General features: G+C 39.1%; 1 long non-coding RNA gene across 1 annotated transcript; it reads right to left on the minus strand.

Annotated features, from left to right (window-relative positions):
• Positions 1-988: 988 nt before the first annotated feature.
• On the minus strand, positions 989-7,163 carry LOC129657197 (uncharacterized). Its single transcript, XR_008716599.1, has 3 exons — positions 7,000-7,163; positions 6,735-6,845; positions 989-1,246 (listed from the first exon to the last, which is right to left on the minus strand). It is a non-coding gene; the product is annotated as an uncharacterized LOC129657197 (long non-coding RNA).
• Positions 7,164-24,089: the final 16,926 nt, after the last annotated feature.

Below are 24,089 nucleotides of genomic sequence, written 5' to 3' on the forward strand. Positions count from 1 at the left end.
TACTTGGGTTCAATGTCTGGGTTGGGAAGATCCTTGGGAGGAGGACGTGGCAACCCACTCCAGTTGGAGTGGAGATTCCCATGGACAGAGGAGACTGGCAAGCTACAGTCCTTGGGGTCACAAAGAGTCGGATATGAATGAAGCAACTTAGCACGCACCCACAGGGGGATATAGATGGGTTTGTTTGTTGGTTTGTTTTGTTGCAGGGTTGAGAGAGTTGGGAGGCCACCAGGAGCTGGTGAACGGCACTGATTTTCTGTCAGATGCCCTGAGTATTGTGGGATAGAATGAACAAAGGTGAGCCCTCAGCATCATTTTGTGGAAAGGACTCAGGCTCTGAAGTCACAGAGACTTTGCTCACCAAGTCCAGACTTACTGTGATCTCTATGCGTGAGGTTACCAAAGGTCTCTGAACCGCAATTATATATCTTCAAAATAAGGCTAACTGATAAATCTTCGCCATGATTACATGGGCAGCAGAAGGCAAGTCCCTAGCCCAGTGTTCAGTAAACATCAAGTGCCATGTCTGTTGTCTGAAAATGACATTGAGATTTATTTACTTACCCTTTCTCGCTACATAGAGTTGCAAGATTAAGCAAATAAAAATATGTGTATGTATGCGTTCTAAGTCACTTCAGTTGTGTCCCACTCTTTGGGACCCTATGGACCGTGGCCTACCAGGCTCCTCTGTCCATGGGATTCTCCAGGCAAGGATACTGGAGTAGGTTGCCATGCCCTCCTATATATGTCTCCCAATTAAAATACATGTCTCCCAGTTAAATTTGAAGTTCAGATAAAGAATCAATAATTTATTAGTGTAAGGCTGTCCCAAGCACTTTGGGATACAATTACCCTAATAAATTATTGTTTGTCTGTCTGAACTTCAAATTTAACTGAGAGTCCTATATTTTAACTTCTAACCCTCTCTCTACATTCCATCTCTTCCCTGGATTCTCTCCTGCCAGAGAATAAATAAATGAAGCCCAAATTAAATATCACTCTCTCACTCATGTATTTTAACCTTAGTGGGGACCTGGCAGACCAATGACGTCACCTTCAGCTTCTTTTGGTGAGCAAACATTCTCTAAGCTTGGAAGGAGAGGATCCTGCCTTGACAGAGTGGATCAGGTCTCAAAAGCCATGTTGGTCTTATGAACTTTGTGGTTAATCTTCTTGCAGAATGTTTTCTTTCACAGTTGGCTGTTCTGTGTCTGCATAGATCTGCAATAAATACTGTACTGCAGTGCTGAAAAGGGAGGAAAAACATTACCATCTGCATCTACAGCTTGCAAATTACAGCTTGCAATCACCTGCTATTAAATAAAGACACTTTAACAATATTTTGGGTTTTAAATTAGCAATTTACATCACAAGACTCTGAAAATACTAGTCTTTTAATACTGCAATTTTCTTTCCTTTTAACCAGGCATCAACATGTATTGAATTTTTAAAAAATGCAATACAAAGTAATGTTTATTTAAACAATAGCCACCAATGGTATGAGGCACACAGATGGAAATCCAATACTTTCTCACTCAGCGGGCAGCTTCATTGGAGGACCCTGATGGGGTTGCAACTCTCTAATTTACATCATGGGGGAAATCTAAGGCATTGCCCTTTTTTCCCTTAAGTGCCTGGCCACACCAGGCTACCCGTCATGTAAGAAAGTAGTCTCAAGCTGGGAATTAGAGGCATTCTTTGTTTGAAGGAGACTTGAAGCAAAAAGGCTGAAAGGGAAGGAGTTCAAGTGGGAATGTTTCCCTTTGTCATTTGACATCAGGGTTGAATCGAAGGGGATTGGCATTTGTGCAGAGCACACAGGATGCAAAATGAGATGAGATTTGGAAGCATACAAAGAGAGGAAGATTAAGCAGCTTTGTGCCTCACGGACACTACTTATATAGACAGAGGGTTAAATCTATATCTAAATATAGTGGTTTGTCTTCCAGTTCTTATTACTGGGACTTTATCCCCTCTTTCTCTCGACATCTGAGTTAGGGAACAGGAAAACTCCAGGAGCAGGCACGCATTGTAAAGAGATAAGTATAAGCTTTGCGGTAGTGATTGCTGGGTTGTAAATTCCTTCACATAAACATAGAGCATTATGGAGCATCATACCTATTAGCTGGCAGCCTGCTTTCCTGCATGTCCCCTGCTCTTCCCTGTATTCAGCGGCTGTTGATGAACAGCTACTTCTCAGAGCTCTCCCAGATCCAGGGTTGCTTTCAGTAGTTTTTTCTTTAATCCTAAAAAAGATACTGCTCTTGTCCTCATTGTTCATGCCTTGCCATTTTTACTTTTTATAACCCAAGACACCTGCCTAAATCTAGAATTCTTTCCTTTTCATGGTGTTCTGAATTTTGATACCCACACATGCTATGTGCTCAATAAATGTTAGTTATTATTATGATTTTTATTCATAGTAAAGGTTTAAAGCTATGTCATATTAAATTTCATTTGAAAAGGAAAGCACCTTGGAGAAAAACTTGAGATTTCAGTTCATTCCATGGGCATTCAGCAGTGATTGCTTTAGAGGCGTGGGCCCTGTTAGATCCTTTCTATGTTCCATTAATTACACCATTCAGCCTCTCAGGTTTGGTCATAAGTCACACCCACAGCTCCTGTGGAGCCAGCTTGTGGACATTAGTGATTTACTTGGAAAAGCAGCAAATTGAATGACTTGTAGGCTTTTCCAGTCCTGTTAGGCTTATTGGTCACCTCTGATGTCATTTATCACCGTATCTTGTTATCTCTGTTAAGGTCTAATGTTAGTTCCTCTGTTTAAGGATTGAATTGGTTTCAATCTAATCTCCTAAATAGAATTTCAGATGATTTGGGGCCCAGCTCCTGACCAGAGGGCTTTGTTCTGGTCCTTTTATTAGGTCCTATTTATAGTACCATTTGCTGATAGAATCAGGGCATAATGGATAGATTTTCATTTCTTGTTGATTACCTACGCATTCTTTTTAAAGGCTTTTAGAAACTAAATGTACAACTTGTCACCAAAGCTTAACACTGGAGTCATTCTAATTTGCTTAACTAGAAACTGCAAAGAATAAAATTCTCTCTTTTCAAAAGCATATATACATTCTTGAGTGACAGAAAAGCCCTTGAACATTGTAAGATATTCTGGACTCATAACCTGTTTCTTGTCTTTCAATGAATATTCTAAATGTGAGTAGCACTTTGATAATAATCACTGTATGAAACAAAAAATCATCAGCATCTTTGGGTGACTCCACTTTGAATATTTCAGAGGTGCATGTTGTACCATGTGTGTGTGCTGGTCACACATGCCATGTATGATATTAAGAATACAGTTGATCCTCAAATTTTCTTCCTGCCTGGTTCAACAGAGACTGGAGTGAGAATAAAGATAGACGTGAAAGCTCTTTGCAAACTTTCAGTTCAGTTCAGTTCAGTCGCTCAGTCGTGTCCAACTCTTTGTGACCCCGTGGACTGCAGCACACCAGGCCTCCCTGTCCATCACCAACTCCCAGAGTTTACTCAAACTCACGTCCATTGAGTCGGTGATGCCATCCAACCGTCTCCTCCTCTGTTGTCCCCTTCTCCTCCCACCTTCAATCTTTCCCAACATCAGGGTCTTTTCAAATGAGTCAGTTCTTCGAATCAGGTGGCCAAAGTATTGGAGTTTCAGCTTCAGCATCAGGTCTTCCAATGAATATTCAGGACTGATTTCCTTGAGGATGGACTGCTTGGATCTCCTTGCAGTCCAAGGGCCTCAAGAGTCTTCCCCAATACCACAGTTCAAGAATGTTGTTTCTTAAAAAGTGATTTGATACATAGTGAAAATCCATCCTAGCATTTATGTCAGGCCCTAAGATCAACACCTAGCTTTGTTAGTATTAGAGAAGGATATTAGTCTATTAGTCTGCAATATGTGTGTGTATGTGTGTGTGTGCACGCGTGTGTGTAGGTACATGTACGTACATGTATCATCAGCTTTTTTCAAATGCTTCTACTGAATTTTCTTTATAAATAATGTCCAAAGTATCTACCATAATTTCTTTTAAATTATGAGCCTACTAATTTCTTGTTTCTATGAGACATGCTTGAATCATTTTGAAGAAGAGAGAGAGAGCTAAAGACAGTGATCTAGTGAGAGAGCAATATGCAGCCTTTATTAAGACTTCAAAACACTTGGATGTACACTTCCTTAAAACTCAAGAGTTCACTGGGCCTGACATTTTACAAATCCTTGGATACTTGTTAACACTCTTTATATCCATTTTCATGATCTCTCAGCTGGAGAAAAGGTGGTTTATGTGTTTTAACTGCTTTGAAGCTCTTAGCTAGTTAAGTAAACATAATTTCATGTAATGGGCTTTGCCATTGAGTTTACATTTTAAAGAGTCTCTCACAATCTATCCATACACTTAGGTTTTACATAATGTATTTGGCATTATAGGACTACAACTGAGAAAAGCACATTTAAGAGCCATGGTAAATGGGAAGGTGCAGAATGTTTCAATCCCCAATCCTTAGTTTTACTAATGCTGCCAACATTTGTAGCCCATCTGTCTCTCTCAAGAATTTCTTGTAGATAGCCAAATTGATTGGTTTTTCTTTCACCTTTTAAAACTTTTCTCCTGCTTCCTCTTTTGGGGCTGGTAATAATCACAGAACCATAGAATTTCAGTCTTAGAAGGTATTTTAAATGTCATGAAAATCCAATAGTTCATTCCATGCTTGAATCTTTTATATTACATGCCCACCAAAGGGCTAGCTGGGCTTCCCTTGAATTCCTTCAGCCATGGGATACTCATTACCTCTCAAGGGAGTCCTTTCCATTCCCACACAGTCCTAGAAGTCAATAAATTATTTGTTAGGCTGAAAAGAAATCCTCCTATCAAATTTTGCTCTGTTCTCAGTAAATGGAGAAAACATATGTAATTTGTTTTTTCATATATTTAAAGACAATTATTTTGTCTCCTGTGTTCTGTCTCCTTATGCCAAATACTCCTGATATTTATAAGTTTATGATATGACTTTGAGTCTAGCCATCCTAGATCCCTAAGCTCTGGACATGCCAAAGTTCACTGACCAGAATAATAGGGAAAATAAAATCTACCATACTAAGCTTTTAATGGGTGCCAGGTACCTTACAAACATTACCTTTAATGTCCACAATGATGTGAATTAGGTATTGTCATCTTCATTCTCTAGATTTAGATATAAATCTGTATCTCTCTATATCTGTAGTTAAGGAAACCAAAGTAAGGAGAAGTTGAGTAGCTTTCCCAAAGATGCATATCTAGTATTAGTCATTGGCAGAGCCTGGATTTGAACTAGGGCCTTTTCTTATTCTAAAGTAGGTGTTCTTAATTGTACATTACAATTCTTTTGTGAGATGTGATAACAACCCCTCACCCACCCCATGCTGCTGCTGCTGCTGCTAAGTCGCTTCAGTTGTGTCCGACTCCGTGCGACCCCATAGACGGCAGCCCAGCAGGCTCCCCCGTCCCTGGGATTCTCCAGGCAAGAACACCGGAGTGGGTTGCCATCTCCCTCTCCAATGTAAGCTTAATGTTCCAGGTCTGTTTTAAGCAGTTCAGAGTAGAGAAAGGTAGTTACTTACCTTGTTCTAGGAATTATGCCAAACCAAAGGACTGATAAGGATGAGTCTAGTGGGAGAAAGAAGTAGTGAAACAAAGGAACCAGATGATTAATAGGATGCTGTATGAGTCTCAGAGTAATTGAAGATGGTAGGTCTGCCAGGTGAACAGGCACGCCCTCCATATGTCATGACCTTCTTTGGAGGGAAAGTGTGCCTGTAAAGAAATAGTCATCGAAACTAGGCATATTCTGGGTGTACATATGTTTCCCTTTGAAGGGATATAATTTTCCTAAGAATGTAGACACCTGAAAATGGAAAAGAAGCCCTTTTCCGTACATTCCATACATTCTTGAATGTCCTTAGGAAGCAAAGTTGATTAGAGACAAAAGGAAAAAAAAATGGAATTTGCTGGTGTCTTTTGCTTGCTTTCAAGTAGACTCAAGTGGACCATAAGTTAGAGGACATTCTTGCTGGAAGTACTTATGAGATTGTTAAAAACTCTCACCTTACATGTGGGGAAACTGAGGTTCAAAGATGAGAAGTCCAGTGCTATACATCTAGACAGGGACTCAGAAGAGTGTGTGATCAATCTCTACTGATTGTAAGACCCAGATCTTTTAAATTATATTTCCTTATACTTATTATTTCTTTGGTGAAGTAAATAATAACTCTTCCATTGCAATATACTGTCACAACGAACAGTTGTAAGATGGAAGCTTACACTGGAAGCTTGCTATGTAACACAGGCAGAGTTCAGTGTCTGATGCATCTTTCTTAGGGATGTTTGCTGAAAGTACTAGAGGGTGGATGGGATATTTGTGGCAACACTATTTTAGCTAGTATCATGGTTTCCTGTATGTTATGAGATTGTTTATGGTGAATCTGATTTCATTCAGTGTTGAAAACCTGGAATCAGTATCATGTGTGGAGGGAGAAGTATTCCTTAAAAATGCATGTTCTCAGACTAACCAGAAGACAACTTACATCAGAATTCTGAGGAGTGGAGTCTGGAAATTAATATTTTATAAAAATACTAGATGAGGCTTATATATATTAAAGTTAGAGAAATATTTGTTGTAGTTCATCAGTGTGTTAGTTTCTTACTGCTGCTGTAGTGAATTACTACAAATTGAGTGACTTAATACATGCTTATTACCTTATAACTGGGAGAGTCAGAAGTCTAGAGTGGACATCAGAAATGGGTTTCACTGGACTAACATCAAGGTATCAACAGGGCTCCATTCCTCCTGGAGGCTCCAGAGGAGATCTGAAAGAAAGTGAAAATGTTAGTCGCTCAGTTGTGTCCAACTCTTTCAAACTCCATGGACTATATAGCCTGCCAGCCTTCTCTGTCCATGGAATTCTCCAGGCAAGAATACTGGAGTGAGTAGCCATTCCCTTTTCCAGGAGATCCTCCTAACCTAGGGATTGAAAATAGGTCTCCTGCATTGCAGGCAGATTCTTTACTACTGAGCCACCAGGGAAGCCCTCGTGGAGATCTGGTTCCTTGCTTTTGCCCACATTCCTTGGCTCATGCTCCCTTCCATCACTTGGCCCTCTGCTTCTGCTGTCACATCTCCTTCTCTGACTCTTTCCTACTTCCCTTTTTTCTTATAAGGATCTTTGTGATTGTGTTATCCAAGATGATCTTTTTGTCTCAGAATCAGTAATCAATCAGCAAAGTCCTTTTTGCTATGTGAGGCAATATATTCACACAATGTGGAGACCAGGAGTTGAACATTTTTGGGGAGGCACCTACCATGATTGGTTTTAAAACATTTTTATGAAATAGAGAGGGGCTGAGGAAGGGAACATTAAGTATCGATTGATTAGGGTCCCCATCCCACTCCAGGAGTCCCGTGATATATCTCTAGGAAATCCAGGGATCCTGAGGAGCATGGTCTAAGAAAAGCAGTCCTAGGGTCTGTGCTTATTCAAGAGTCCGGGAGGGGAATCTGATCACCACTCTTCATTTAGTGTATCTTGCCTGACTTTCCAACAGTTGACTTTGCAACTGTCATTCAGCCTTCCCATTCTCAATTTTCTAAGGAACTCCATCTAAACTTACTGCAGAGAACAAACAAAACATGACCTTGCTTTACTAGAGATAAAATCACTGTTTTAACTGATTGTAAGAGAAAAATGTCTGTTAGAAAGGGGGCTTCCTGTTAACTTTTTATTCTTTGTTATTTTCCAACATTTTTCTATTAAAAGGAAAACAAACAGCAATTAGTGGAATTTTTAAAGGCATCCTTTTTTTTTCTATCTATATAGCTCTGTCTCTTGTCTATTACATGTTACTCCCCCATGCCAACACACATACACTTTTGTACCAACCATAGCCTTAATTGTGAAAGTTTAATTCTTTTTGTAATATTTTTCTTTTGAGACACTATTTGGGTCCTAGCAGAACTTTGCAGATGTTTCTGAATTAATTAAAGAATAAATGGTACTGAGTTATATATTTTAACTAATATATAAAAGCAGTAAAAGTTATCTAATAGGAAATTAACCAAAGGAGAAAATTAATGTTTTTTTTCTTAAAAGGTATCTTTGTATGTCACTGTATTAGGAGACTCTTGGCCACCTACCCTATGACAATATTTGAAAAGATACAGACAATAATTGTCCTAATGCCTGTATTAGTCATCTTAAAATTGGACTGGATAGCTTAACAACAGAAATGTATTTCACATAATTGTGGAAGTTGGAAAGTCTAAGATTAAAGTATCAGCAAGGTAGGTTTCCTTCTGAAGCATCTGCTTTTGACTTGTAGGTGGCTACCTTCCTACTGTGTCCTCACATGATAAAGAGAGCTTAAGAGGTCTGATGTTTTTACCTCTTCTTATAAGGGCACTGGGACTTCCCTGGTGGTCCAGAGGTAAAGACTCTGTGCTTTCAGTGAAGGGGGTTCAGGTTCAATCCTTGGTTGGGGAACTAATATCTCACATGCTGCAAGACCAAAAAAATTAATTAATTAATAAAAAAGGGCACTAGTCCTATCAGATTAAAGTCCCACTCTTAAGATTTCATTGAATCTTAATCACTTCTTCAAAGGTTCAATTCCCAATATAGTCATATGGTGGGTTAAATTGTTAACATGCGAATTTTGGGAGAGCATGATTCAGGCCATAGTCTGTCCCCTAGAACATCACAAGTGTTTCCTGATTCCTGAAAGACCTTGGCAATTTCATTACAAAAGATGGTTTATGTAATTATGACAGAGGGAATAAACAGAAACACCAACAGGCTTTTGAACTCACATCTCATTCTTTATTTAGATGAATTAGTTAGCTTTGCTCCTTTGCAACATTTCTGTTACACAACAGAAAAATCCTGGCTTCAAGACCCCTCCCTGCCCCTCAGTTCAAGAAAACCTGTGACTCAATACAATCATGGTCCATCATCCAAACACCTCCTCTCTTAGGAAGCAGTAATCATGGCATACCCACAAGGCTTGCCTGTAGACCATTTTCTCTTCTTTCCTAAGATGGGTAGAATATGGATGAGGATTTTTTTGTAGCATAGAATTTTGAAATTAAAAAGAAAACTTGTCAAGAGAGCTCTTAGAAGCCATAAAAGAAGTATAAAACATCCTTTGACTAATATTTATCTCTTTGAGTTCTGCCTCTGAGACTGGGAACAGGCATAAGGGACTCTCACCCACAGTGCCTGAATGACTTTTATGAAAGAAGAGAAGGAAGGGTAAATAGTTAGCAAGAAGGAGTTTCAGATTTCCAGGCAGCTCTGAGAGTCTTGGCCAGGGTGACAAGAGTCTCAGAGCAGAGGTTGCCCAGCAGAGAAGCTGTGTTGGGCAGAAACTGTCCAGCTCTCATCCCCTGCTGTGCTCAATTAGTAAGAGAGAGCAGCCCCCAGGGGAAGCTGGTCTAGACATAACTGCTGTGGCATGTGGCAGATGGGGGCTGTCAGCTGCTCAGGCTCCTCAGAGCACGTTCACCTGAAGGGACATCTGAGGAATCTTGGAATCTGGGGAATCATGGAAACTGTAGGAATCTTTCATGTTCTAAATATAAAAAGAATCAGTTGATTAACTGGAGCATGGCAAAGGGAAAGGCATCCATCTAAATCTTGGGCCAGAAATCTCTGAAAGAATGTATGTATCTATTTATCATCTATCAAATCTTTCTTATGTTTAAGTAGTTATCTAGTAGAAGAAGTGCTTCCCAGATTTCTCAGTAGTAAAGAATCCACCTGTCAATTCAGGAGATGCAGGAGACATGGGTTCGATTCCTGGGTCAGGAAGAGCCCCTGGAGGATGGAATGACAATCTACTGCAGTATTCTTGCCTGGATAATCCCACGGACAGGGAAGTCTGGCAGGCTACAGTCCTTGGGGTCACAAAGAGTCAGACGTGACTGAGCACATATATAGTACAAGGAGGAGACCAAATGCTATGCTTGAAATAGAAGATGGCTTTTTATCTGTCTAAAAATCTGTTTCCCAGCCTGGATTTTGCCAGTCTCCAAGGAAACTCTTATCACTACAAAGAAATAACAGAATATACCTGACAGTCACAAATTAAGCTATTTGTAAATCACTTGCACTGAAGAAATAAAAGCTATTTTGGGGGGTAAAATTCTTGTTCAGCTTTTCCTATTTTGAAATCTCCTTCCCCTTTCCCATTTGCATGGGCCTATAAACTTGTCCATATCACTAGTAAAAGCATAACACATAAAGAGGATAAAACCAGATCTCTTGGTGACCTTTCACATCAAGCAAGCAAACACACACACACACACACACACATGCATTTCTGTTTTCATCTCTGTATTTTTAGTGCTTAGGAATAGATTGTCATAATATTAAATGATATATAAATGTTTATAAATATAAAATATTGAATGCATGAATAAACAGAAATAAATAACGAATGAATAAAAGAATGGATAAATAGACTAAATGATGTAATTTAATCTGAGTAGAAAGAAGTGAGTTGGAGAGGGAAATAACATGAATTCCAAAAGATGTCACAAGTCCACAACTGAGCATATCATGGATTGATTTCCACGGGGTTTTATGATTGGTTTAACAATCTACACATTGTGTGCTTAGTCACTCAGTTGTGTCCAACTCTTGGTGACCCCATGGACTGTAGCCTGTCAGCCTCCTCTGTCCATGGGGATTCTCCAGGCAAGAATACTGGAGTGGGTGGCTTTGCCCTCTTCTAGGGGATCTTCCCAACTCAGGGATAGAATCCAGGTCTCCCAGATTGCTTATGGATTCTTTACTATTTGAGCCTTGCTGCTGCTGCTGCTAAGTCACTTAGTTGTGTCCGACTCTGTGTGACCCCATAGACGGCAGCCCACCAGGCTCCCCCATCCCTGGGATTCTCCAGGCAAGAACACTGGAGTGGGTTGCCATTTCCTTCTCCAAAGTATGAAAGTGAAAAGTCAAAGTGAAGTCACTCTGTCATGTCCGGCTCTTAGCGACCCCATGGACCGCAGCCTACCAGGTTCCTTTGTCCATGGGATTTTCCAGGCAAGATTACTGGAGTGGGTTGCCATTGGACGGTATTAATCAGCCTAATACTTTGAGGAAGAACCAGAAGAATCATTCTGCAAAGGGGGCAAGAAATAGAAACTTTGTCTAAGTTGGTTGAATCCTATAAGAAAGAGTGGGCATCTTTCTGTATGTTGTGGGAAGAACATTCACCTTTGAGTCAATAAACAAGGATTGCAGCCTGGCTTTGCCATTAATAAGCCTTGTCTCCTGAACATCTCACCTCAGTTCCTTTGATTCCATTTTCTCTTCTTCTTGGTGGGACTGAATAGTCTCTAAATCCCCTAGCAGTCTCTAAATTCCATATAAGTAAATTGACGAGTTTAGGCTCTTGTGGAGGTGGGCTGTGAGAGAGCCCTGGAGGCTCTAGCTGAGGCATGCTTTAAAGAAAGAAGGCAGCTAAGGATAATGTGGGCAAAGAGAACTGAAGACCTACTTTGGGAAATATTGAACAAAGCTGCCCAGAGAATCTCAAAGTGATTTTTAAATAACACCCAAGTATTCCCAGGAATGCTTGTGGCAAGACAATGCTCTGTTATTTCAGAAAATAAAATATGTATTGTGTTCTGTGAATTTGAATTTAGTCAAGGACATACATCACAATTGTGTGCCAAACCAGCCTTGTCAGGATAAGGTACTCCCTGGGAACAATTCTTCTCTGGAACAAAGCTCCATGAGGTATGCAGGAACATGTAGTACTTTGAATATTATCTCTATGCTACTGTTAACTTTGTTTTGTATGGGTTTTAATAGAACTAAGTTCAGATATTATGAATATTATGCATGGTAATGGGAGTCTTTGAAAGTCATGTGATAATTCGTGTTTTGGATATTATTATGACTTCACCAACTTATTATGAGGCTTTTTTATTCACCAATGCTGTCAGAAAAGAAATCTTCCAGATCTACTACGTTCCCACCATTGATTAGGTGCTTGAGATACAAAGTTGAGTAAGATAGGCCCGGCTGGTATAGGTGTAAAGAGCTGTATTTAAATTAAAGTCATTCAGAAGTTTGAAAGTGTGTGGGAGAATAGGGTGATCAACTAGAGTTTTTTTAGGTCTTTGGCAGCTGCACTTCATGCCATTGGAACCCCAAGGAATAGAGAAAATCACTATCCTTTTTAGCTTTCAAATAATACTTTAAGTGCTTTAAAACTAACCGGTTTAACCTACTAGGGTGTATGTTCATGAAACATAAAGCCAAAAGGAAGACAGAAACCACATTTCATGCCTTTACTGGTTCTGTGGACTTTTCCTCTCTTGATTCAAATTAGAGTCAAATCATCTCTTGCAAGTTACTAACTCATTTATGGGATGCCAGTCCACCAGGCACAGGCTTTGTTTCTAGCTTTTGGTTTAATCCTTCAAAGAGTCTGTTCACAGATTTGAAGACTATCTTTGGCAAAGGCTACCAGTCCAATATTATTTGACATCTTGCAGTTAGCAGTTTGGATCATTCCTTCTCAGAGTTCTTTCCTCTTTTGGTTCTATTATTTCCTCTGATTTCTCTTTACCTCTCCAATTCTTCCTTTACAAAATCTCTGGAAAATTCTTCTTCTTTTCCCTCTCTGGGAATTCTTTAGACTCTTTTTTTTTTTTTTTTTGTCTTCAAATCTGTATTAGTTTTCTACTGCTGCCACAATAGATTACCACAAACTTGGTGGGTTCAACAACTTAAATTTATTATGTCGTAGTTCTTTAGGTTAGAAGTTTGATATAGGTCTCACCAGATCTCACCAAACTAAAGTCAAGATGTCAGTAAGACTATGTTTCTTTCTGAAGCTTTTGGAAGAGGACCTGTTTCCTTGCTTATTTAGCTTTTGGACGTCACTTAGGTCCTTGTTTTTATGGGCTGAGATCTCTCCTTCTTTGTTGGCTATCAGCTGAGGCCCACTCCCCGTTTCTAGAGGCCATCCATATTCCATAACTCCTGGCCCCTTTTCTCCATATTTAAAGCCAGAGATGGAGAGTTGTATCCCTCTTACACTTTGAATCTCTCCCTCCTTTCATTTCATTTCTCTCTGACCATAGCTGGGAAGCTAGGAAAGTATCTGTGCCTTTAAGGTTCATAACTTTATTAATATCTGCAAAGTCTTTTTTGCCATGTTAGGTAATGTGTTCACAGGTTATTGAGATTAAAGCAGAGACATTGTGGGGAGTCCTTCTTCTGCCTAGCATAAAGTCCAAAATCTAACTTGTTATCAAATTCTTTACCTCCTTCCTGCTTCCATATCAAATCTCTACTGTGTATTTGAAAGTCGGTTGTTTCTAACCCAAAACTTCAAGCATCATTTAGCTGTCTATGTTTTGTCGGGCATATCTCCCCAATTCACCTCAAATCTGATCAAATTCTTTCTTTGCTGGAAAACTTTCATTGCCTTCTACTGCTCACAGAATAAAATCCAAAATCTTCATCAATTCCTAAAGATTTTGATCTGTTCTTTTTCTCCCCATTCTTTCCTGTTGTTTTCCCTGACTTCATCCCTTTCTTCTTCCACAGCCTTCATCAAGGTGGTGCCAAGTCTTCGTGTCTTAATCTTTCCCTTCCATCTGGAACATATCACACCTTTAACTGCTCAATGAGTGTCTTCCAAGTTAAAATACTTTATGAACTGACTTCTTTCTCATGAACTACCATCTCCATGCCAATGGTCTGTTACAGAGCAGAGTTGCTGCCATAACATTTTTCTCACTTACTTTTCTTTTTGTATGTAAAATCACAAAGAATAATGGCTTGGAATTATTCACTTTTGTATTCAAATTGTCTGAGAGATGGCCTGCAAAATGTTTGATTCTCAACATGTATTTTTGAATAAGTGAACACATGAGTAAATGAATAAAAATACTCTGTCCTTTGAGTAACTACATTATTTTTCATAAAAATCATTCAAGATGTACTTGTTTACTACACATTTATACTCATTAAGTATGTGATCTATATAAAGACAATTGGGTCATAGTTTTTGTGAAGTATAAATAAACCAATATACTTTACTGTATTTTCTTCTAAATGCCTAACACTGAGTTTTGTATGTAGAAGATGCCCAATTCATCCCTATCAAATTGAATTTCTGGCCTGCTTCTCTGACAGGACACCTTAGTTGAGTGGCTGACAGTGTGGAACTCCGCATCTCTTATATCTGAATCATTCTGAGGATCTATTTTACCTGGTTCTTGAAACACAAAAAGCCTGGATGTTCATGGATTCAATTCCTGGATTCTAGTCCTGCCTTAGGCTCCTGTTGGTTATACATGTGACTTCAGAGATTACATTTCATTTTTCTGAAAACATTTTACTATTTTTAAAATAAGGGTTTAAATTATATGATTTAAAAAGCCTATCACATTTTCTGCCCATTAATAAGAATTTCTTGACCATTACTGTGTGATTGGCATTGAGCTGAGAGTCATGCAAAGAAGTATCAATCACAGTCCTTCCTCTTAAGGAATCATCTAGCTCAGGGGCCAGGGTGGTTTTATAGAAAGAAAGGTGATTTGATAACAATAATAGGCTTGTGACACAGTCTGAAGCATGAAAAGAATACTTACATTCCTTCTTGGCTTTTTTTCTTGCCCATTACCACCTGAGAAGGCAGGATGCTTGGCTTTTAGCTCTTCCTTCATACCCAGGTATGCAATCTTGTGTTAGGGGTGTGCACATGTGTATTTACAGCAGGGAGTGAGAGGTATCAGCTCGAGTACATGGAGTGGGTGTGAAGTTGAGTGGCCTGGTCTTCAGCAGAAAGACCCCAGGGAACATGGTGAGTCAAGGATAAATCAATGCTCTGGAAATAGCCCTAGGAGAGCAAGGATCAGGCCGGCCTCCTCCTATGTTACACTGCATTTGAAAAGGCTGTGGCCAAAACATATTTCAAAAACTAAAACAAAAAACCAGGTTTTTTATTGGCAGCAAGAAAAAAGAACAGAATATTTACTGTAGCTTAGAATGCAAAGACAAAAGTAAAGCTCTGTTCTCAATGAATTACTTAGAGAAATTGAGATCTTTGTCATCTCAATTTTCATAATATAGATTTTGTGTTTATCATGCTTGATGGCATTACTGGCCTGAATTAGCTTGGCTTGAAAGGAGTACCGCTGACATTAATGTTTGGGTGACTGAAGCAGTATTGACAGATATTCAGGGCAAATCTTAATCCTGAAATCCAGTTCTCAATTAAAAGATCACCTTTCTGAAAGGATGCTGACCAAAAGAATCTTAAAAGGATTTTTTCCTTTGGGAAAAGAGTGAGATACAACAGAGTAGGCAATTTGAGAGCCTACACAACTGGAGAGGAGGAAACCATCATTATTAGGATAAAAATAGTGTTTTTTCTTATAATTTTTGCTTCAGCAAAGGAAGTGATGAATGAATGACTCTTCTCCTGGAAGCTTCAGAATGTAAACAGGAAAAGAGAAAGACTAAAAGTGAGGATAATATTGCTTCTCAGAGAGAAGAAAAGCCAAGGCTTTGATCCAGAGATGTGCCTTTTCTATTTTAAATGATCTGTGCCAGGCTTCTCTCATTGGAACAGGTAATTGAGACCTAACTGGCTTCGTATGATGTAAAGCTCTATCAATTCAATAGCAGTGTCTAGACCAGAAAAAGAACAGAAGACTCCATAAGCAAAGTGGTTTGACTTTGACTTAATAATGTTTTTGAAGTCGGTTTGGCATTTTCCCCAGTCAACTTTTATTTTTGATGTAGATAACTTTAAACTTTGATGGACACACAAAGTCCTCATTTACTTAAGAGTTTGGGCGTATTGGAAAGTATTATTGGGGGTTTCACTGTTCTTCTCAAAGTCAAATCAAATTGTTCCATTTTAGAGATAAGAATAGTTCCTTCTATTCCATGGCTCCTTCACTGAGTCCTCTGTGCTCTTCAAGCAGGTATTGAATTCCATATGGCAACTGAAAAAGGTGTTACTCAACCTAACCCAAGGCACTAAGGTTACTTATGTTTCCAATGCCAGTTAAAAGCTTGAAGAGAAGCAGAGAACGATGATTATTGCATTTCTCTCTGCTTGGGCTGGAGATAATGAGCTACTCCTGCTGCCCTTTTACATGCATAATGCCTATTGATGTCCACGAGAGCCTCATAGTGTGCAAAAACCGTTAGATCACATGTATCATCTCGAAAATAATAAGGACAAAGGGACAGCTTTCTTTTTTTTTTAGACTTGGCAGAGAGCCTCTATGGGTCCAAATCTCTCTAGATGGTTCCAATTAAGAAGAAATAATTTTCCTAGAGTAGAGACTGTCTGCCTCTGTTTCAAGGTGAGCTTTTTATGAGGAAAGGATGGAGCAGTTCCCGAGACCATTTCAGGTTTCCAGTCACTTCTCCAGGGAGACATGATTAGGAAGTGTTAGCAAGTCCTCTCCGAAATTGATCAAAAACGTGTAACTTCTATATATTGCACAGGGAGTGAGGAAAGTTAAAAGAAGAAAGCAAAAAAGTAAAACTCTCAGTTGCAGGAGGGGAACTGTTTCTTTTTGAAATTACTTAACTCCTTGGGGCTTTTCTTTCTTTTTTTTTTTGGGGGGGGGGAGCTTTTCATTTCCTCTTGTAATGAAGGTTTGGGTGTCGACCAGTGTTTCCCAAACTGAGCTCATCATTGGTCTAACTTCGGGGAACTTGTTAAAAAAGAAAAACAATGAGTTTACAGTTGCCTTTCTGGGAAGATCTGACCCAATGGATCCAGGGTGAGTCCTGGGATCTGCATTGTTAGCAAGTTATTATGATAATTATGTAAGTTTGGAAAACATTTGTAGATGGTTTGGTGTTCTGAACACTAGAATTCTTTCTTGTTTTAATGTTCTTTCTGTGTTAGATTATAAACCAGCCTGGTGCAGATAGTGTCTGTGCACATTTGAAGAGACATCCCCAGTAACCACTCATGGTGGGAACAAACAGGACAAGTTTCCAAGGTTGAGAAGACGGCTCATCTGGCATCTTACTCTTCAATGTCACAGCCACAGGTAACAGGCACTGATTCTAGCCAGGTGATGGAGCTGTCCAAAGGGCTGGCAGAAAGGGAGATGTTGGTCACTCACATTCAGGTACATCAGTGTGTGTCTGACTTCACAGAGACCTTCCAACTTCATGTACAACACTGTACAAACCACTGTCCTGACATCATTGCTTCAAGCAAAAGCCTACAGTTACTCTTGATTCCTCCATGCTGTTATATCTGAGCATGAATAAGCCTTCACAAGTGGGCTATACCTACCCTATTTTTGACATACATCTTGAATCTGGCTGCTGCTCACCATCTTCAGAGCCACAATCCTAGTCTAAGGCCTCACCATTTCATGCATGAACCACTACTGAAATAGCTTCCTAACTGCTGTCCTTGTCTCAAATTTTGCTTCCTTGCCATCCTATACAACAGAACCCGTATAATCTTTTAAAAACATAAGCAGGTTATATCACTCCCCTACTTACTTTTATATCAGATCGTTTCCTCAAATTCTCTTGGATGCAGGTTATGGGTAGAGGGTCTACTTTTTTTCCAATGGAAAGGGTCCTTTGAGAAGGCTTAAGGTCACTCCTTGACTAAATGATCCAAAGAGTGTACTTTAACACACAAAAAGAGCGTTTTTTTCTGAATTTCCTTCTGCTGTAATGCTTTTGCTGATGTGTAGTTAACTGAAACTTCTGCACATATGAAATCTTCATCTCTTTTAATCATATCCAATGAACTTAGAAATCTAATTATGCTCCCAGCTTTTCATAAATGTGGTCAATATTCTGTAGTTGGCTGTTGACATTTTTTTTCCTTCCCTGAAATCACTTTTCTTCATTAAACACTGGATTAAGTGATCTCTAGTAAAAGTCAGCAAGATGAAGTGCTGGAGAGAGACGTTATGGGAAGAGGAATGTAGGTCTGATGGCACAGACATGTGAAGTAGCAATATGAGTACAGGGCACGTCATTCAGTATCCTTTGGCTGAAGTCAACTGCCCTCTTGCAGGGATAGAGGTAGGTAAAGCCTGCACATGGACAGGTGCCAGTTCATAAAAGGTCTTGAGAGTTATATTAAGGAGTTTATATTGTAAGATATGTGAAGGGCCATGGAAGATAATTCAGGAAAGTAGGATGATAATGTCTGAAGTGAACCTCTCACATCAATGTAGCGGGAGAGATGGCCATTGGTGTGAGATAAGACAAAATACAGAAGTAGGATTGACAAGACACAGGGAAGAACTAAACATCAGTATCCAGAACTCTTACTGATTCTACCTTCAAACTGTAAATGGAGTATGACCAGTTCTTACCATGTGCACTAGCACCAGCTTGGGATAAGACATGGTCATTGCTCTGCTGGATTCCTGAAGTGGTTGCCTCACAGGTCTCCCTCGTTCTGTCTTTGCCTTATCTCTGTTTATAGTTTATTGTCAACATTGTAGCTAGAATGATGCTATTAGAACATAAACTGTATGAGGTTGGTTCTCTTCAAAAGTCTCCAGTGGCTTCTCATCTCACTCAGAAGAAGTCAAAATCATTGTAATAACTACAAAGGCCTCCACAAAATAATCCCTAGTTGTCTCTGTGATCTCATCCAGTGAATTTCCCCTACTGACTCTGCTCCATCTAAAACTCCTTGCTCTTCTTTCAAAAGAATAGGCATGTAACTTTCTTAGCATCTTTGCAGTGGCTGTTCCCTCTTCCTGGAAAGCTCTTTCCAGAGCTATTCACACACAGGTAGTTTCTTGATTTCCTTAACTCTACTCAAATATCAACCTCTTCTAAAATTGTAACTTGCTATAACTTTGGACTCCAGACACTTTAGATTTTCCCTTATCTTGCTCAATTATATCCCCTAACACTTACTACAGTGCAAATACCATATGAATTACCTTCCTACTACTTTATCATTAATTTATTTATATATTTTGTTCTATAATATAAGCTCCACTGGCAGAGATCTCCAATTGTATTCTCTGATATAGAGAGCCTTGTGAGAATACCAGACTTGAGGAAAAACTGTAGGAATGGAAATGGTGAGACTTCCTAGGATTTTTATTTTTAGAATTTGGAGGGAAGCATTAAAGCAACAGATATTATTTGCAGTTTTTCTCTTAAGCTTTTAGACTTTGGAGTAATCCAACTCCTGTATCAGCTGACTGCTTTCAAAAGAGACTGAAACCCTAAGTACTCCAGCTTCAAAACCTTGTAATTCCTCTCTGGCTCTATGTCTTTACCATCCATCCAGATGGAATGGCTAATTCCATCTAATTGTGTGGCATAGCTCAGGAGAAAATAATGTCTATAGGCAACATTTATTGAGTGTTCATTGTGTTCAAGCGCCTAATTCATCCTCACAAAAATCTCATAATTGTTCATTATTACTGCACCCACTCCTTTTTTTTACATATGACAAAACTGAAGCGCAAAGAGTTAGCAGAGCCAGGATTTAAGGTGGAGTCCATAATAATAACCACTATGCTTTGCTTCCATCTCTAGAACAGTGGTTCTGGAAGCTATTCATCAGGCAAAATTCTTAGGCATCATGAGACAAATACTATAACTGTTAACATTTAATTTTTATATAAATCAAGCAACTTGGTTACAAGCAACAGAAATTATCTGGTTACTTGAAATTCAGTTTTCAGTTTCAGTTCAGTCACTCAGTCGTGTCCGACTCTTTGCAACCCCATGAATCGCAGCACGCCAGGCCTCCCTGTTCATCACCAACTCCCAGAGTTTACCCAAACTCATGTCCATTGAGTCGGTGATGCCATCTAACCATCTTATCCTCTGTCATCCCCTTCTCCTCCTGCCTTCAGTCTTTCCCAACATCATCCATAATCTTCTGGATATGTGGACAATTGAGCTTAGAGATTTCACAGCCGGCAGCAGGGCCTACGTTATGCCATGGGACATGAAGACCTTCTGGGGACTGCCACTGAACATCACTCCTGGGTATAGATGTTCAAGCTGACACCACCAGTTCTCAAATGCTGAATATCATTCAATATAGCTAGAACCATTACTTTCCCTGCTGCCTGTCAAGGTGGATTTCTATAAGTTGGTCAATTTGTCCAGCACTCTCACCAGAAAGGATTGTGGACAGATCCTGCTACTTTTTGGTCCTAACTTGGGTATCAAAATTCTAGCTGGTGCATCTGATAGTGAAGCATGAGCATTTGGCATTTTCAACTTCTTCTGGGGGCACTTGAGTCATTCTTTGAACTTTCTAGTAAGAGAAACATTTTCCTTTGTTTTGTGAAATTGAGATTTCAAAAGATAAAAGAAGAAGGATTTTCTTATTGTGTAGCTAATGAGAATGATGAATGTCTATCAAAAAATCTGTATATTAGCAAAAAAGTGTCTAATTTCATGTATGCAGTGGAAAATAACATCCAATAAAGATGGGTTGCAGAGAGCTAAAGCTGTCAAACTATACATAATCAAGTCTCCTGTCAGTAGTAAAACACATGGGCTGGCTTGTGGAAGAAAACTTTAAAATCGAGATTCTTCTATTCATAGATTAATTTTTCTTCTACAAATTAGGCAACAATAGTTTAATTTTAGTAGCTGATTACTTAGGTTCAGTTTTTCAAATTCTGTTTGAGGAGAGCATATTTTGAGAGCCAGAACTTAGTCATGGAGGGAGAAAGAGAGGATAAGGAGAAAGAGGAAGAGGCAGTGACAGGAAGGGGTGAAATGGGAAAGGAGGCAGGGAAGTCAATCTTTCCAAAGGGAAAACTATTCATTCAAATGGCTGTCCTGGTGGTCTCAAGGATACAACTAGTAGCCTATTTCTTCAGCCGCGAAGTTGTGTCCGACCCTGTGTGGTCCTATGGACTGCAGCACACCTGACTCCCCTGTCCTTCAGTAACTCCCAGAGTTTGCTCAAATTAATGTCTATTGAGTCAGTGATGCTATCTAACTATCTCATCCTCTGCCACCTCCCTTCCCCCTCCACCTTTTGCCTTCCATCTTTCCCAGCATCAGGGTCTTTTCCAACGAGTAAACTCTTTGCATCAGGTGGCCAAAGCATTGGAACTTCAGCTTTAGCATCAGTCCTTTAATGAATATTTAAAGGTTGATATGTTGATTTCCTTTAGGACTGGGCTTCCCTAGTAGCTCAAATGGTAAAGCATCTGCCTATAATGCAGGAGACCTGGGTTCTATCCCTGGGTCGGGAAGATCCCGTGGAGGACATGGCAACCCACTCCAGTATTCTTGCCTGGAGAATTTCATGGACAGAGGAGCCTGGTGCACTACAATCCATGAGGTTGCAGAGTCAGACACATTGAGGAACTAACATACAGGACTAACTGGTTTGATCTCCTTGCAGTCCAAGTGGTCTATAACTGAATGTAATTCACAGCTGTGTTTTATTTGGCTTTCATAAAATAATATTTTTATGTTTTTAAAAACATCTGGAGATTTTTCATAAAAATGTGGTTTTGTGGTTTCTTTTGAAAAATCAGAACTGGATTTTTCGTTTTTCTTAAAATATCTTACCTGGACATCCTGCATTCAGGACTGTCCATGCCTTCTCTTCTGGTGCTAACTGGTTGAAGTTAAGTAGCTTCTTCCTTTTTTGGACAGGTGTGGCAAACCCCATTCTTCCCTACTGACACCCATTACTGAAGTTGTGTGTCAGCCACTGCATGTCATTATGCTTTTACTATAGTTTGTCTTAGAGTAGGGAAATGATTTTCTGCCTATAATTCTATCAAAGGTTAGAGGATATATGCTAGACTAAGTGTGTGTTTCAAGAAAATTCAGACAAAACATATTTCTTTGTGGAAATTAGAAGTATTTCTACATTTCCAGTGAGGTGTCTCTGTCAAAAGTTCAATGCAAGATGCCTATGTAAAACAAACCATAATGAGAATTATGAAAATTGCATGGAAAATATATATGGAAAAGGTACCTGGTGATTTGAAAAAGGAGGTAGGGATTAAACTTTCTATTAAGGCTTTTTTTTTTTTTTTTTTTTTAAGTGAATAAAGTGAGTAAATCAACTCATATTAAACAGTCTATTTCACTCAATAGTGTTACCTTCTTAGCCTATGAGACATATGAGTGTGTTACTGGTCTTTGCTATTCGAAACTTATTAATTCCCAGAATGTTTCATCAGATGATGTTCCCAGAATAAAAGGGCAGGGAAGGAAATTTCATTTTTTATGACCATAATTCTCTCTTTTTCTCCTGAAACTTTCCCACTGATTAGTGTTGTGGGTTGAATTCCCCCCACCTCAAAAACATTAAAGAGCCAACATCCAGGGCCCATGAACATAACCTTATTTGGAAATGGTATCTTTGTGGAAGTAATCATGTTAAGATGAGATCCTGCTTGATTAGGGTGGACCCTCATCTAGTATACCTGATATCTTGTAAAAAGAGAAGAGACCCAGAGACAGATACATTAGGCAAACATTATGTGATGAAACCCAGGGGAAAACTCCATTAAAAAGTGGAGAGAGCATGGAAAGAGGAGTTTACCAGCCAAGGCACACTAAGGATCATTAGCAATTATCAGAATCTAGGAGAGAACCATGGAGCAGATTCTTCTTCAGAGTCTCCAGCAGGAATAACCATGGGCTAACATCTTGATTCAGTATTTAATGGTTTCCAGGACTGTGAGAGAATATATTTCTGTTGTTTCATGTCACTGAATCTGTGGCAATTTGTGATGGCAGCCTGAGGTGAATCAAGCACTATAGGAATATATTTGCGTGGTTGGTCTTGACTCAAATCATCCTATTTACTCTTCGGACTCTTCATTGTCAATGACATCAGTCTACAGCCACAGATATCAGACTGTGATTCTTTGGTTTTATTTTTTTCCCTGCAGAAACTTAGGAAGTTACTCTTTCTATCCATACAGAGTGGTTTAAAGCTATTAAATTTGTGTCTCATACCCAAGGTGGATCTCTGAGCATTTTCCACCAAATGCAAACTTAACATATTATATGCGGTTTGCTAATTTGAAAGGCAGTTTAAACTTATCTTTTATCAGTATACTGTGATAAAGGGAGGCTCTCAATTGCTCGCTGACCCTGCTAAGCAGGTTCACTTCACCACTGAAATAATAGTCCTCCTTCTTCTAAACCTGCTGCGTTTGATCCTGTGGTGTTACCGTTTCACTCCCTTGGAGAAGATAACACAGTGGGTTGACTCATCTGAAGTAAATTGGTTAGGATTATTTTCTCCATGACAGCTTTATTGTCATTCTGCAACATATTTTAGATGCTGATGAACTTGATAAACAGGGATGTTTCCTCTATCTAAGAGAAAAAAGAAATGTCTTGAAAAATGCCTTTTTATTTTTTGTTTCATATATCAGACATCTACTCAGAAGCCAGCCTGCTTGCCCCTAAAGAGAATTTCACTGAGGTCTTAGTTTAAACTCTCTTTAAATTTCTAAAATGCAGACTCATTTGTAGAGAACTAAGAAAGAATACAGGCAACCTAATTCATGAGCTAGACTTTATTCACACCCATGGTATCATGTAATTACTTCTCAGATTATTCTATTATGCTTATGCAACCTTAAAATGATTTAAGATGTCTTTAATTTTCATGCTTTGCTTTACTTGTTGAGTATAAATTATTTAAATTATCATAAATTGGGATCCTTTGAAGTGCGTGTAGCAACTGAGGGACTGATACACCCAGGGAGAATAACTTTTAGGGCAAAATTCCTTAGAAATTGAAATCATTTTGGAACAGATCTAGATCATGATTAATGATCTGTAATTGTTTTTTGCTGCACCGTTCCAACCTTGGCTGTTCACACAGTAATATAAAGGAGAGTTTCTATTGAGTATTTAGGAATAAACACATGCAGTTTTCTTTTGTTATCCTTTGATACACTTTTCTCTATGGTCAATGAATGCCCCATGTTTATTTATATATTCAGCTAGTTGTTTTTAATAATGTGATAAGGGGAAAGGGGGATAAGTTAGGAGGTTGCAGTTAACATAGTCACACTAGTATATATAAGCTAAACAATAATTTGATAAG

Source organism: Bubalus kerabau, chromosome 7 (assembly GCF_029407905.1).
Source record: "Bubalus kerabau isolate K-KA32 ecotype Philippines breed swamp buffalo chromosome 7, PCC_UOA_SB_1v2, whole genome shotgun sequence".
In the NCBI taxonomy this organism is placed as follows: Eukaryota; Metazoa; Chordata; class Mammalia; order Artiodactyla; family Bovidae; genus Bubalus; species Bubalus kerabau.